Genomic DNA, 14,348 nt, shown 5'->3' with positions numbered 1-14,348 from the left:
GTCTGGTCTGGTTTAGTCTGATCCCCATCCACTGATTATTTCTTCTAAGAAGAAACTGTTAGGCAATGAGTAACACAGAAGAGTCAAGCATTCTCTGGCCTAAACAGTTCCCAGTCTGGCAGGCAGTAAAGACAGGATACAATTAAGGTCTTAATGATTAAACAAAATAGAATGTGCCATATGAGGGGAGTGACCAACATGTTGGATTGCATGATCTTGTTTTTTTCTTGTTTTGAACCAATTTTCCTTTCTTCTTAGGCACGGCATCTTGATTTTCCTGTAGAAAATCACAAGGTCTCTACTCTCAGTTTTTGTACAGGTGGGGTTGTTTCCACCTTCAAGTGTCCCAATGGGGGCACAATACCTGGGCTTAGATAATCAGAGAATTCTATTCCCTTCCATTCCCATGGCGATGGGTTCAAGTGAGGACATGTGACTTCAGCCAGGCTGGTGTGAGGCAATTTGGGAATATTTATAGCAGATGTCAAGAAAGAGAAGTTTCTTTTTGTGGTAAGAATGTAGGATTGGGACAAGTCACATTTGCCACCACTTGGTATATAGGACTTACCTGAGAATGCAGCCAACTCAGAAAAGTGATGGTGATACTCCTGATGATGTTCAAACTCCTAGTTGTTCAAACACCTAGATCAAGCCATGCCTGAAGGATTCAGTTTCTTGAGCCGGTAAATTCCTGGTTTTGCTGAAGCCATTCTGAGCTAAGATTCTGTCACTTACATCCTACAGAATCCTGCCCAAAACAAATGCCATGGGGGTGAATTTGGGAATAGTCTCCTCAGGTATGAGGATCCAGAAAAAAATTCATGGAAAATGCAGCACAGAGCAGGCAACAGGCAATATCTTGATGGCCAATGGAAGGGAGGAGGGTATTCTAAGTGGAACGGGCTCATAGCATAAGCCAAAGCTCAGAGGCAGGATAAATGAGCACATGTGGAGAAGAGAAAGAAGCTTGATTTGGATCAAGCATAGAGTACTTGGGGGATCTGCATAAGAGAGCAGAAACAAGTACAGTCGGAAGGATTGGTTGGAACCAGAGTATTGGGTTGGATGGGGATTCCATTACATGCTAGGAAGTGGTGTCTAGTGTATGAGGCAGTGTGACCCTTGGGAGGGTAGATGGAGTTGTGCTTCCCTGAGGAAGCTACAGTCCATTTTGAGAAGAGATGATGGGAACAACAAGGTATGATTTTAATGTGGTGGCTGTTCCTAGCATGTGGGTAGATTCTGGAGTGGATGTTGACTTCCCTGGGCCCATATTCCTTTGATTCTATACATAGAAATTGGTGAGGGAAGATGAGAGATGAATTACATCAGTCCCCTTTGTGGAACTAGTATGCAACTGACTCCTTTATCCATCCAGAATACATGTATGTTGCTGTATAGCACGAGGTGAACAGGTCATTTATTTTTTCCTTCATATTATTAGCCAGTTGTTCTATAGTTGATCAATATAGCCAGTTGATCAATAATTTGTTCTTTCCCTGCTGAATTCAAGTGTCATATTTAGCATATAGTAAATTTCTATCTTTAACAAGGTCCATTTTTGGGGACTTTCTATTATGTTCTTCTGTGTTCTTTTATTGTTCCTCATATTCTTTCTATGTGTCACACTCTTATTTATTATTTCATAATAGAGATCCTCTCATGACAGGTTTTTTTTTAAGATCTAAAATATTTTGGCTATCCTAATTTACTTATTCCAAAAAATATACTTGCAGATTACTTTGTTAAAAGTTTGATTTTGATAGAAATGGAATTTATTCTAGAAATTAATTTGTGGGGATACTGACAATTATAAAATATCCCTCCCTTTGTGGAGTATGGGATGGTTTCTTTTATATGCCCACTATAGCTCTGCAGTTTTATTGTTATAGCTTATGTATATTTAAAAAAATATTTATTTAGAAAGAGAGAGCATGCATGGATGAGAAGGGACAGAGGGAGAGTGAGAGGGAGAAGCAAACTCCCTACTGAGCAGGGACCCCCCCCCATACCTAAGACATGGGGCTCAATCCCAGGACCCCGAGATCACCACCTCAGCCAAAGGCAGACACTTAACTGACTGAGCCATCCAGGTACCCTGAGCTCATGTACATTTTGTGAAAAAGTTATTTCTAGATAATTTATGGTTTGGGGAGTTTTTTCTATTGTATTTTGTAACTTTATTATATGTTTATTTTGTATGACTATTCTTACTGAAACTTTGTGATATTTCTAGTAGTTATGGATTTGTTACTATGAGAAATAACTTAGTTACATCTTTTCTAATTGTTAAAATTTATTTTTTCATGTCTTATTTAACTGACTAGAACTTCTAGATCAGTTTAAAGTAATATTATAATAGCAGACATCCTTGATTCATTTGTGTACAGTGGAAATGCCTCTACTAGTGTGTTTCAACATTAAGAATGACATTAGCTTTTAATTTAAAATAGGTGTATTTTCTCATAAAAAACAAAACTAAAATATAATATACAATAAAGTTGTATGTGGCTTATAAAGCCTAAGATATTTATTATCTGGGCCTTTATAAAATGAGCTTGCAAACTCTTTATCTAGATGATTGCATTGATTTTTATGTTTTTTGAATTATTGATGTGATGCTATTAATATTGAACCATCCCTGAATTCCTGGGCCAAACTTGGATTTGATCAAAATTTTACTGGACTTGCCATCCTTAGGAGAACAAAAGCAAGGTCAACATTTCAGAAAGTGAGGGCAGAAGTCATGAGCACCAGTGTCCCAAGAAGGATGAGGAAAGCTTGACAGAAAGGAAACATTGCATTTTATGGAAGTGTTTTGCTGTTGCATTTTGTGGGTGATTTTTTGGTGGCTTTAGCCCTTGGGCCAATGGCACCAGTGATTATTTCCAAAATGCATTGACAGTGGGATTGGGGACATTGGTTTCACTCCCCAAGGGGTCTCTCTTTGGTTTCCTGGGAAGGAGAGAGTAGCCAGCAGAGAGTTGGTGCATATTTGGCTAGCTGGGGTGAATCTGGATCTTTCCATTAATGAACAGCCTATGTGGTCAGCTCTTATGGTCTTTGTCCTAGGATCTGAATCAGAAAGTTGTCACAACTCTTGCTGCTATGAATGGTCAGAAGGTGAGCACCTTTCAGGATGTGAGGCAGTGTAGGTATGGTCAAAGCCTGAGATAGTACCAGGATATATACAGTCAGAGTTGATCAGGATATCGGCAGTGACTATCCTCCACTCTCCGTGTCTCTGTGTCAGAATAGGTATTTAATTTGAAGTTGAAATCTCCCTAGAATTCACTAAAATACACAATACTGTGCAGCATGTGTATTTGTATATTTCTATATACACGTGAGTGTGAAAACTGAAGAAAGGGCTCGGTCCTTCCTCTGCTCCATGAAACACAGCATAGCCGCAATATGCATAGATAGAGATAATCCATAAATAGAACTAATTCAGTGGGAACAAGAAGTTAGTCCTAGAGGTGAGTACAAGAACATAAACTCCTCAGTAATTACAGACATCCTGACAGTAATGTTGATGGAGCTGTGGGTTTCCATAGAACATAGAATAGGTGTTCAAGTTAGTCTTATCTATATTTAAGAAGCCAGCATGGATCATTCATCATCCCAAGTTACTTTTAGAAAAGACAGAGCACAAAAAGATAATATTCAATGCCTAGAAATAGGCCCTGTTGACATTTTGGCATCTATTGTTTTAGATTTTTGTTATGCTTGCAGACAGACAGTAAGTTGGCTGTGAGATCATAGAAAAAATTAATATTGGTCTCTGCCCCTGGATCTGGCACTGGGTTCCTAAAACACTTGTAATTTCCCATGTGATAAGAACATTAGGAAGATTTCTTGTTCTAGTACTTGGTCTTTGATCCCATCCCAGACACAGGTATCCTAAAACTATTGTGAATTCCCAAGTGATAAGAGCACTAGGAGCATCTTTTGTTCTACTTAATGTGATTCCAGGTGGGCTCCTGGATGGCTTCTGGATTGGGGCTGATCTTTGGAAAGATCAGGCCATGATTAAAAGTTTGGCATTTTCAGCCCCATTCCCCAACCTCCAGAGAGGGGAGAAGGGCGGGAAATAGAGTTAATATTTGATAATGCCTGTGTGAGAAAAATCCCATAAAAATCCCAATAGTATAAGATTCAGAGAGTTTCTAGTTTGGTGAACACACACACACCAGGAAGTTGACATACCCCAAGTCCATGGGGATAGAAACTTCTGTGCTCAGGACCCTTCCAGACCTCATCCTATGTATCTCTTTATCTGGCTGTTCATCTGTATACTATATCATATCCTTTAATAACTGATAAGTATAAGTAAATTTTTCCCTGAGTTTTGTGAGTCATTTCAGCAAATTACTAAAACCAAAGGAGGGGGTCATTGGAACTTCCAATCTCTGTTGTTTGATCAGAAACACAGATGATAGTCTCGGCTTGTGACTGGCATCTGAATTGGGGGTTGGAGTCTTGTAGGACTGAATCCTTAACCTGATGGGTGTGATGCTGTCTCCAGGCATATATGTCAGAATTGAGTTAAATTGTTGGGCACCCAGCTGGTGTCACAGAGAACTGCTTAGTGTGAGGAAAACCACACACACCTCTGGTGAGTAGAAGTGAAGTGTTCTGTATGAGTAGTAAGAAAGACACACAAGTAGAAAACTGGATAGGTTTTTCCTTATACATAGGAAAACCCTTATAAATCCCATTCCCAAACACCTTTTTAGTGGTCTACAATAGGGGCTAAAAAAGAGGAGCACTTTATTTTCCCGTCTTCTTTGCACCTGGGTAGCTTGTGACACGCACACCTAAGTGCCATGAGACCTAAAGAGAAACCTGCTGGGTGTATATCTTCTTTGAAAAAATGTCTTTTCAAATTCTTTGCCCATTTTTAATTGAGCTATTTGTGTTTTTATTGTTGAATTTATATATTCTGGACACTAGAACTTTATCAGATATATGATTTGCAAATATTTTTTCCAATTTTATGGGTTGTCTTTTCTCTTTCTTCCTCTTAAAAATTTGACAAAGTCCAATTAATCTATTTTTCTTTGATTGCTTGTGTCTTAGGTATGATATTTAAGAAAGCATTGGCTAATTCAAGATCACAAAAATTTATCCTTATGTTCTCTTCTAGGAGTTTCATAGTTTTAGCTCTTACATTTAGGTCTTATCTATTTTGAATTAATTTTTTTGCATATGGTGTGAGGTAGGGGTTGCCATTCTTTCAACCTATTTGTGGCTTTTTTTAAAAATTTTTTTTCTTTTATTTATTATTTATGATAGTCACAGAGAGAGAGAGAGAGGCAGAGACATAGGCAGAGGGAGAAGCAGGCTCCATGCACCGGGAGCCTGACGTGGGATTCGATCCTGGGTCTCCAGGATCGTGCCCTGGGCCAAAGGCAGGCGCCAAACCGCTGCGCCACCCAGGGATCCCCTATTTGTGGCTTTGAATCTAAAGTATGTCTCTAGTAGATAGCTTATAGTTGAATCATGTTTTTTAAAAAATTCATTCTGTCAACCTCTGCCCCTTAATTGGAGTGTTTAATCCATTTATATTTAATATAATTACTGATAAGGTAGGATTTATTTCTGGAATTTTGTTCTTTGTTTTATGGCAGCTCTATATATTTATATATTGAATATATATATATATGGAAATATATATTCTTTGGAAATCATATTCTCCCTCCACCATAGTTTCTTTTCTTTTTTAAAGATTTTATTTATTTATTTGAAGGACAGCACAAATAGGGGGAGTGGCCTGTAGAGGGAGAGAGAGAAGCAGGCTCCCCACAGAGCAGGGAGTCCAATGTGGGACTTGGTCCCAGGACCCTGGTATCATGACCTGAGCTGAAGGCAGCCACTTAATCAACTGAACCACCCAGGTGCCTCACAGTTTTCTTTTCTTTCCTTTTATTTTCTATTGTCTTTTCTTTATTTCTGGTGGCTTTTTAAAAATGTTATTTGTGATTTTCAAAACTAATTCTGTAACATTTGTATTCTTTGTCATGTGTGGTCACTGATTTGTCCGTTGGGTTACCTGAATGGTCATCTAATGTTTGGACAGAGATTTTCTATTTTCTTGGAACCATCACATCCTGTATTTTTTCCTGAGGGGCTGTGTGTGTGTGTGTGTGTGTGTGTGTGTGTGTGTGTATGTTTTGGGGCATGCCTTCATTTCAATGCTTACCCAGGCAGTTTATAACTCCATCTTAGCCTTCACTTCCTGCTTGTGCAGATTCTCTAAGTTAGCCAGAGGTAAGAGTTTAGGGCCTCTTCAGGGTCTTTTCTGAGCAAGTTTTTAGCCCTGAGTATCCATACAATCCTACACACTTTCATGGCCTCCTAGAATTCCAGTACTGGAATTCCAGTACTCTGTAGGTTTTGTGTCCTTATGGACATTTCATTTGTCAGCTTTTACTTAAAAAAGAAAGAAAGAAAGAAAGAAAGAAGGAAAGAAAGAAAGAAAGAAAGAAAGAAAGAAAGAAAGAAAGAAAGAAAGATTTATTTATTTTAGAGAGACTGTGTGAAGGGAAGGACAGAAGAAGAGGGAGATTGTCAAGCAGAGTCCCCACTGAGTGTGGAGCCCAACTTGGAGCTGGATCTCATGACCCTGAACTCTGACCTGAACTGAACTGAAGAGTCCTACACTCAATGGGCCAAGCCACATAGGTGCCCCTCAGCTTTTCCTTTTAAGCTCTTTGGTTAATATATTGTTTTCCCTGTTATCCAGGCATCCACAATGCTTGACAATCACCATTGATGGGTTTTTGACAAATAATTCCAGGAGACAGGTTTTTCACATTGGGTGAGTTCCAAGTCAGTTTGAATAAAGACTCTTTTGCAAGTGGGGTCTTCCAGGGAACTGTCAGATAAGCCAAATAGTGACAGTTGTCTGGGACTGGGGCTTTAAAAGAGCCCACATCTTATTCTGCTGCCTCCATGGCTTCCAGGCTGCTGGTTTTAACCATGATTGTGGGTTCTTGGATTCTAAGGTATCATGGAGCTATGGGGAGGAAAAGACGGGCTAGGATAAGCTAAAATAGCACAAAACTCATTGTTTTTATTGAGAGTTAGCCTTTTTTTCTTGATTAAACCTCTGCAGATTCCTGCATGTCTTTGGTTAATTTCCAGAATTCCAAAGTGTTGATTCTGACCATTTTTGCCAGATTTCTCATTGTTTTTAGGTAGGAGAGAAATGTTGGATGTCCTTACTTAGCCATTTTCACTGCTATCACCTCTTTGAGTGATTTTTGACTCTTACGTTACATACAATTATAATCAGTTTGGTTTCCCCACACACAGTGGTTAGACAACAGCAATTGGAAGCATAGAAAGTGGGTGCCATAGTTACGCATTCTTTGCCACAGTGACTGTTTCTTCTTCCCATTTCATTTCAAGCCACAGAGACCTGCTCGGATATCAGAACAGGAATCTAGCTATATTGAGTGAGGATATTTGGGGAAGACCTGCTTCCTAGCTCCTCATTGTCTGTCCCTGCTCCATTTAATGAGTCCTGTGCTCTGAAGATCCCCTTCTGTAGCCTGGGCCCCATTCCATTTGGAGGTTTGAAGAGTCTGTGGCTCTGGCAATTAGCCAACCCAGTTTTCTATCCCTGCTCTGGAGACCTCTCAGCCTAAGTCCCGCTTCTCCCTGTCATCTTCCTATCCTGCACAGCTGGATGGCAAAATAATGACTTTATTAAGCGCATCCTGCACTTAATTCCCCAAGGATGTAAGTCCATTAGGAAAGACTAAATCTGCCACCAGCAGCCACACAGCTGGTTTAGTCTCATCTGTCCAAACCTGGATGGGGGTCCAGGGAAGATGCATATGGGTTGCTCTTCAAGACCGCCTGATTCTGTGAGCCCGGGCTGACCCTGAAGGGAGGCCACCGTCTTCCATATATAGTTGAGTGAGCTATGCAAGCTCTGCCTAACTGTGTGGGGTGGGCCCTACCTCTGAGACAAGTGGGGGTCTGGGATCTGGGCATCAGTCAGCACTTGAAGGTCTGGGAAAGGTCTAGGATAGAAACTCATATAGGGGCTGTGGGGTGTGAGTATACTCCTCAGTGTGGTCAGGAAGTGCAGAGAGGGAACTTACAGAGTCAAGGAGGAAGGAGGTTCTGACAGGTGCAAAGGAGGCTTAGCCCTCAGGAAATGAACAGCAGATCACGTCATGGAAGATACTTATTGGAGGGTACCTGTTGCTTTGAATGGGAGCAAACTAAGTCTGAACATATGTTGCTTCTCTGGGCCTTAACCTTCCTATCACTGAAATGGGGATAGTTATTCTGCACCTTGGTGAAGCCCAAAGTCAGAGACGGGTTGGACTCTCACATAGAAAGCACATGCAGGTGAATGCTATGGGGAATGGCCTTGCTGCTCCAAGGTAACTCAACTATACCGCACTGCAAGTTCTGGCTAGGTGTCCTGTGTCAGACAGGACTCCTCTGGCTGCAAGGGAAAGAAATCTGACTTTGCTTAAGCAAAGGGCAGATGTGATTAGCGCTTTTAGCTGGAGAGTGTTGAGAGGTTTTGTCAGGTGTGTTTGGTCCAGGCTGGCACTTACAGAATTAATGAGTCTCTTCATATTCTTCCTTTATCCTTCCCTCTGTGTAGCTTCACTCTCAAGTAAGCTTACCTCACTTTGGGTCCTAATGGCCATGGCTTCCATTCTACTAACTTACAAACCCAGGGAAAAGCAGGACCCCTCAATACCAGCCTAACTCTCATTGATCAACACTGGGTCTCTGTGTTCATCATTGAACCAGTTGTGTGAGTCTGAAAGTTCAGGCCTAGATCACCTGCTTCTCCTTGGAGAGGGGATGGGGCAGGGCTGGGGAGGGACCTCCACTTCTTTCATACTATATGAAATGAAACCAGGGGACTGATTTTCCCTGAGAACTCGGGGTACTGTTACCGGCAGGATGCTGGGCAGGCAAAACCGTCAGGTGCTGAATCAGTCTGCTCAGGCTGTTATCATTAAATGCCATGGAGTGGGGTCTAAAACCAGAGACATTGATTGATTCCTCACAGTTCTGGAGGCTGGGAGTCCAAGATCAGGGTGCTGGGAAATTTGTTTTCTGGTGAGGACTCTATTCCTGGCTTATAGAAGTCTACCTTCTAGTTCTGTCCTCATGTGGTGGAGAGTGAGCAAACTGTGGTGTCACTTCTTATGAGGACACTAATCCTTTCATGGGGCCTCTACCCTCATGCCTCAACAATCCTAATTATCTCCAAAATGTCCCATCTCCAAATACCATCAAATTAGAGGTTGGGGCTTCCCATATGAATCTAGGGGCACAGACATTCAGTCCTTAACAGGTACCCACAGCATTGTATAACCAGGTCCCACCCGTAGGACTCCATCCAGTGCAGCTTTGCATCCTTCCTGTCTATAGGCCCAGCTCTTGGCTTTGCTTGGGGGTCTGTGCTTATCCTCCTCACTCATGGTTCCCTGCAACCCAGACCTCACTGCACCCTGAACCGTTGTTCTCCGGGGCAGACCTCAGCCCCAGAATTCTTGCACCCCACCCTCACCCCTGTCCTATCTAGGCTCAAAGCAGGCCCTTATCTGAGAGTCAGTCTGCTGTTTTTTGTTCAGATCTTGGCTAATCCATTGATTTATTCATTCCTTTATTCCCCTGTTTATCCATTCATTCATCTAACAGCTATTCACTGAGTAACTAAGATGAGTAAGGCACCATCCTAGGAAATGCAGAAGTTTAGACAAATTGGTCTCCCATGGCCCCAAATCAAAGGGACTTCCTTCTCTTTGCCAGGCCCTAAATTAATCCATTTAAAAACAGTTTTATTGAAGTATAATTGCCATACAAGAACTGTGCATAATTAAACTGTAAATTTGATTAGTTTTGGCATAATATATATGTGAAACTATCACTCCTATCAAGAAAATAAGCATGTCCATCAGCCTCAAAGTTTCCATATGCCCCTTTGTTATTTTGTCATCCTTCCCTCTGCCCCTCCCCCCACCCACAAGCAACCATTGATCTGCTTTGGGCCACTATAGATTTGTTTGAATTTCCTAACATTTTATAGAAATGTAACAAGACAGCATGAGCCCTGCTTTGTCTGGTGCTTTCACTTAGCGTGGTTATTTTGAGATTCACCCATGTGGCTGCTCTTATTAGCAGCTCACACCTTTGGTTGCTGAGTAGCATTCCCTTGTACCACAATTTGTTTACCCATTCACTGCTGGAGGGATTTTGGATTTGCTGGGAATAGGCTGGAAACCTGACAGCTTTATGACTTGTAACGGCAGAGTTCTGGATCCCAGCACACAGAAGGCCCTAGGGCTGGGTGTTTGGAAAACGTGAGAACATGCTCGTCCATGACCAGTGTTTTCTACACTGTGTTCTGCCAGAAATGGGTTTGATATTAACAGGTTTGATAGATGCTCCCCATTCTTAGAGATTCATCATCTTTATGAGCTTGTTAAAGGCTCTGAGAAGTCCTGTAGTAAGGAAAATCCAGGGTCTGATGAGCTAATTTGGCCATATAACCTCTTGTCCCCTTTGTCCTAATGATGACTGTAGGTCTCTCGTGGAGGCAGTTGGATGAGCATGGTTCTGGACCACAGTGTTGCCAGCACACCAGGGACCAGGTATCCACCCTCGGATATGTCACCATAGGACGTAGATACTTCACCTATTGGGTCTCATATACATTCACAATTGACTTATGATATTTTAAATTATAGGCATTGATGCACATAGAAAAGCATCGAGCAAACACTGGTAAAGAACATGATTTGCCAGTGTTCTGGCTCTCTGTACTTCAGTTTGTGTGTATGTGTCCACGAGTGTGTGGTTTAAGGGAGTAAAACCTCTCCAATGTAGTTAGAGCTTCCTGAGTGGCTCTTTCCTGTCCTACTGTCTCTCTCTCCTTAGCAGAGACCACTATTCTGAATTTGGTGTTTCTCCTTACCAGGCACATCTTTATTCTTTTATTACATATGTTCACACAGTTCTAAATAATATATAGTATTGCCTTGCATCTTTTAAGATTTCATAATCGATAATATACTATATGTGAAATTCTGCATCTCTCTTTCTTTTGCTAAACATGTGTTTTAGATTTAACTGTGGTTCCCTAATTTTAAGTGCTGAATAATGTCCCATTGGATGAATAGACCACAGTCCACACTCCATTATCTGGTTGGTGGATAAATATTGTGAGAATGCTCCTCATTTTTCTCTATAATAAACAAAGCTGCCATGATAATTTTTGTGCTTGTCTTCTTGTTACATATATGGGAGTTAAAGATGAATTTCTGGATCATGGAGTAGGGGTATGTAGGGGTATCAGTAACTCCACCTAGTTATTCCTAAAAGGTAGGCACCAATTTACGCTCCAACTTCACTCTAAGAGAGTTCTATTTTCTATTACCGCCAAAAATTGATGTTTCCAGATATTTATTTACTTATTTATTTTAACAGAGATAGGACCATCAGGCCACAGGGACCGTTATCCCAGCTGTGCTCTCACTAAGTGAATGATTTGATAGTGAGTCTGTGGCACCGTCCAGCTAAGTCCAGAAACAGGCTTCCCACCTCCAGGGAGGGAGGCTCTGGAACATTGAGGAGGTGATTCTCAGGCTGGGTCACCTGCTTATGACCAGCAGAGTATCATGACCCCAGCTCTGGAAGTGTAAGTTTCTACCTGACCTCAACCGTCCCAGTTACTGAAGTCTGGGGTGCTGGACTCATAATTCAAAATTTTGTTAAGGTCCTCGCACCCCCTGTCTTATCCCTTCAAGCAAAGAAGCCCCAAACTCGCACTTAAAGGTCTGGATTTGGGACGTGGCATCTATCATTTGGCCCTGATCTTATTTATGTGCTGCAGATCTTTGACCTTGAAGCTTACACATCCCATAGATCTATTCTAACATCTGATCTAGGTTTACATAGAAGACAGTCCTGTCTGGGGATTCCAGGCTTTTAAATGTCACAAAAATCTCTGGTCTGTAATAGGTTCTCAATAAATATGCATGGAATGAAATGAAATTCTGTTTAGTTTATAACTCCTTGGTTACTGCTGACATGGAGAATCTTTCCATATGTTAACTGGCCACCCCACTTATTTCTCCTGTGAATTACTCCCTCCTAATTTTTGCTCATTCTTTTCCTGGGTTGTTTGGCATTTTCTTTCTGATTTGTAGCAGTTCTTTACATATTCTGAATAATAATCTTTTGTCAGTTTCTATGCATAGCAAATATTTTTCCCAGTTTGTAGCTTGTTTTTTTTAAAAAATTTTGTTTGTTGTGTCTTTTGTTTTACAGCAGGCTTTAAATTTTAATGTATGCAAGGTTCTCAGTCTTTCCCTTTGTAGTTTGTGATTTTGTGTCTTATTCAATAAATCTTTCTCCGACAAAAGTCATACAGATTTTTTCTATTTTTTGATAAGACTTATAGTTTTATTCACCTTTTAATTTTGTAATGTATCTGTCTTTTTTTTTTCATATTGTATGATTTGAACAAAGGATTAACATCTATTTATTTATTTATTTTGCAGGGACAACTATTTTTGTTTTCTGTTACCTTCCTCACTGATCTGCAGTGCTGGTTCCTCCCTTCTGTGTCTGAGTCTGCATCTGGGCTCCCTGTCCTGTCCCTTTGGTGTATTTCTTTATTGTACCATCATCACACTGCTTTAGTTACTAAAGCCTTGTGGTCAATCTTAATAACTATCTTGATGGGTTCCCCTACCTTTTTGCTAAGGAATGTCTTAGCTTTTCATAGTCCTTTCTTCATCCACATAAATTTTTGGATTAGTTTGTCATGTTCTATAAAATTTTCTATTGGGATTTGAGATGAAATTTATAGATCAATTTGGGAGAGTTGTCATTTTTATGATACTGAGTCTTCTCACCCATGCACATGGCATATCTGTCTAATTTACTTTGGTTTTCTTTTATGTTTTTCAATATAGTCTTATAATTTTCTCCACAAAGATTATGCACATCTTTTTTTTAGGTTTATTCTGAATCTTATAAATGTATTGTTAGAGTTACTGGTGTCTTTTTAAAATTAAAATATCTGGTTAGTTAGTTGTTATAGTCTAGAGATTCAGCTTGTTTTTGTATTTTGACCTTGTATCCAGCAATTTTGCTCAACTCTTTGTTAGTTGTATTAGGTTGTTTGTATGTTCTGTAGGACTTTCAGTATAGATGATCTTATAATTTGTGCATGATAAAATTTTCTCTTCTTCTTTTTCAATCCTTATGCACTGAATTGTTTTTCTTGTCTTACTGCATAAGCTAAGACTTTTAGTACAATGTTGACTAGATGTGGTGATAGTGGGTCATGTTCCTGACTTTTATTGGATGCTTCTAATATTTTATCACTAATCATAAGTTTATAGTAGGTTTTCCACACCTATTTAGTATGATACTAAGGAATTCCATTTTATTCTTGTTTTGTTAAGCATCTTTGTTGTAAATGGATAATTCCACATATATTCAGATGATCTTACAGCTCTTCCTTTAGTCTCTTGAGAATAAATATGTTAATAGTTGTTTTCTAATGTAAACATTCTTACGTTGCTGGAAGATAGTTACTTGGGTTACATATTTGGAAATAAATATCTGGAAATTATTCAGCCTTTATGAAGGTTTTTTTTTTTCCTTTGTGGGAATAAATGAAGACCAACCAAATGAGAAAAAGCAAAAGTTGTTTATTCAGAGCTTCCCATATCAAGGGAGTCAGCCACCATCATATGTGTTTTGGCAAAGCCTTAAAGGCTGGAAGAAGAGTGGGAAAGCTTATTATAATGGGAGAAGAGAGGGCTTCAGGCATGCCCTCATGGAGACTGCTGGCCTGAGGAAGCTGGAAGCAGGCTAGCCAGAGGGAGACATCCTTGTGATTGTTTAGGGGAGCATTTTTGGCTTTCTTTGGTTGGTCCTAAGTTGGAAGTGGGGACAAAATTAGTGTAGTTGTCAGCTATTAGTCAAGTCCTGCCTATTTGGGGCTGGTTATTACAGGAGTTATTGTTTAGCTTCCTGGACTGTTTGCTAGAGATTCTCGTCTGAATTCCCACAAATCTGACTTGTAGTGAAGAGTCTAGCCCCCTGGGCTGGTAGATGATGGGTTGGCTTTCTGGGCTGGCTGCTGAAGATTGTGGGTCAGAGTTCTATATATACAGCTGCATTTATATATATAAAAGCATACATTGTCTGCTTTTATATTCAGTGTCTTACTTTAAGGGGTCTCAATGTCAACCCCATAGGCCAAGACTCCCATTCTTGCTGCAGGAAAATCAGAATTTGGGCCCCTGCTCCCCTGACAACAAATCATCCTTCACACACTGGCA

The sequence above is a fragment of the Vulpes lagopus genome, chromosome 7 (genome assembly GCF_018345385.1).
Source record: "Vulpes lagopus strain Blue_001 chromosome 7, ASM1834538v1, whole genome shotgun sequence".
NCBI classification, from domain to species: Eukaryota; Metazoa; Chordata; class Mammalia; order Carnivora; family Canidae; genus Vulpes; species Vulpes lagopus.
The sequence above is the reverse complement of the archived record's forward strand: the minus strand, read 5'-3'. Positions refer to the sequence as shown.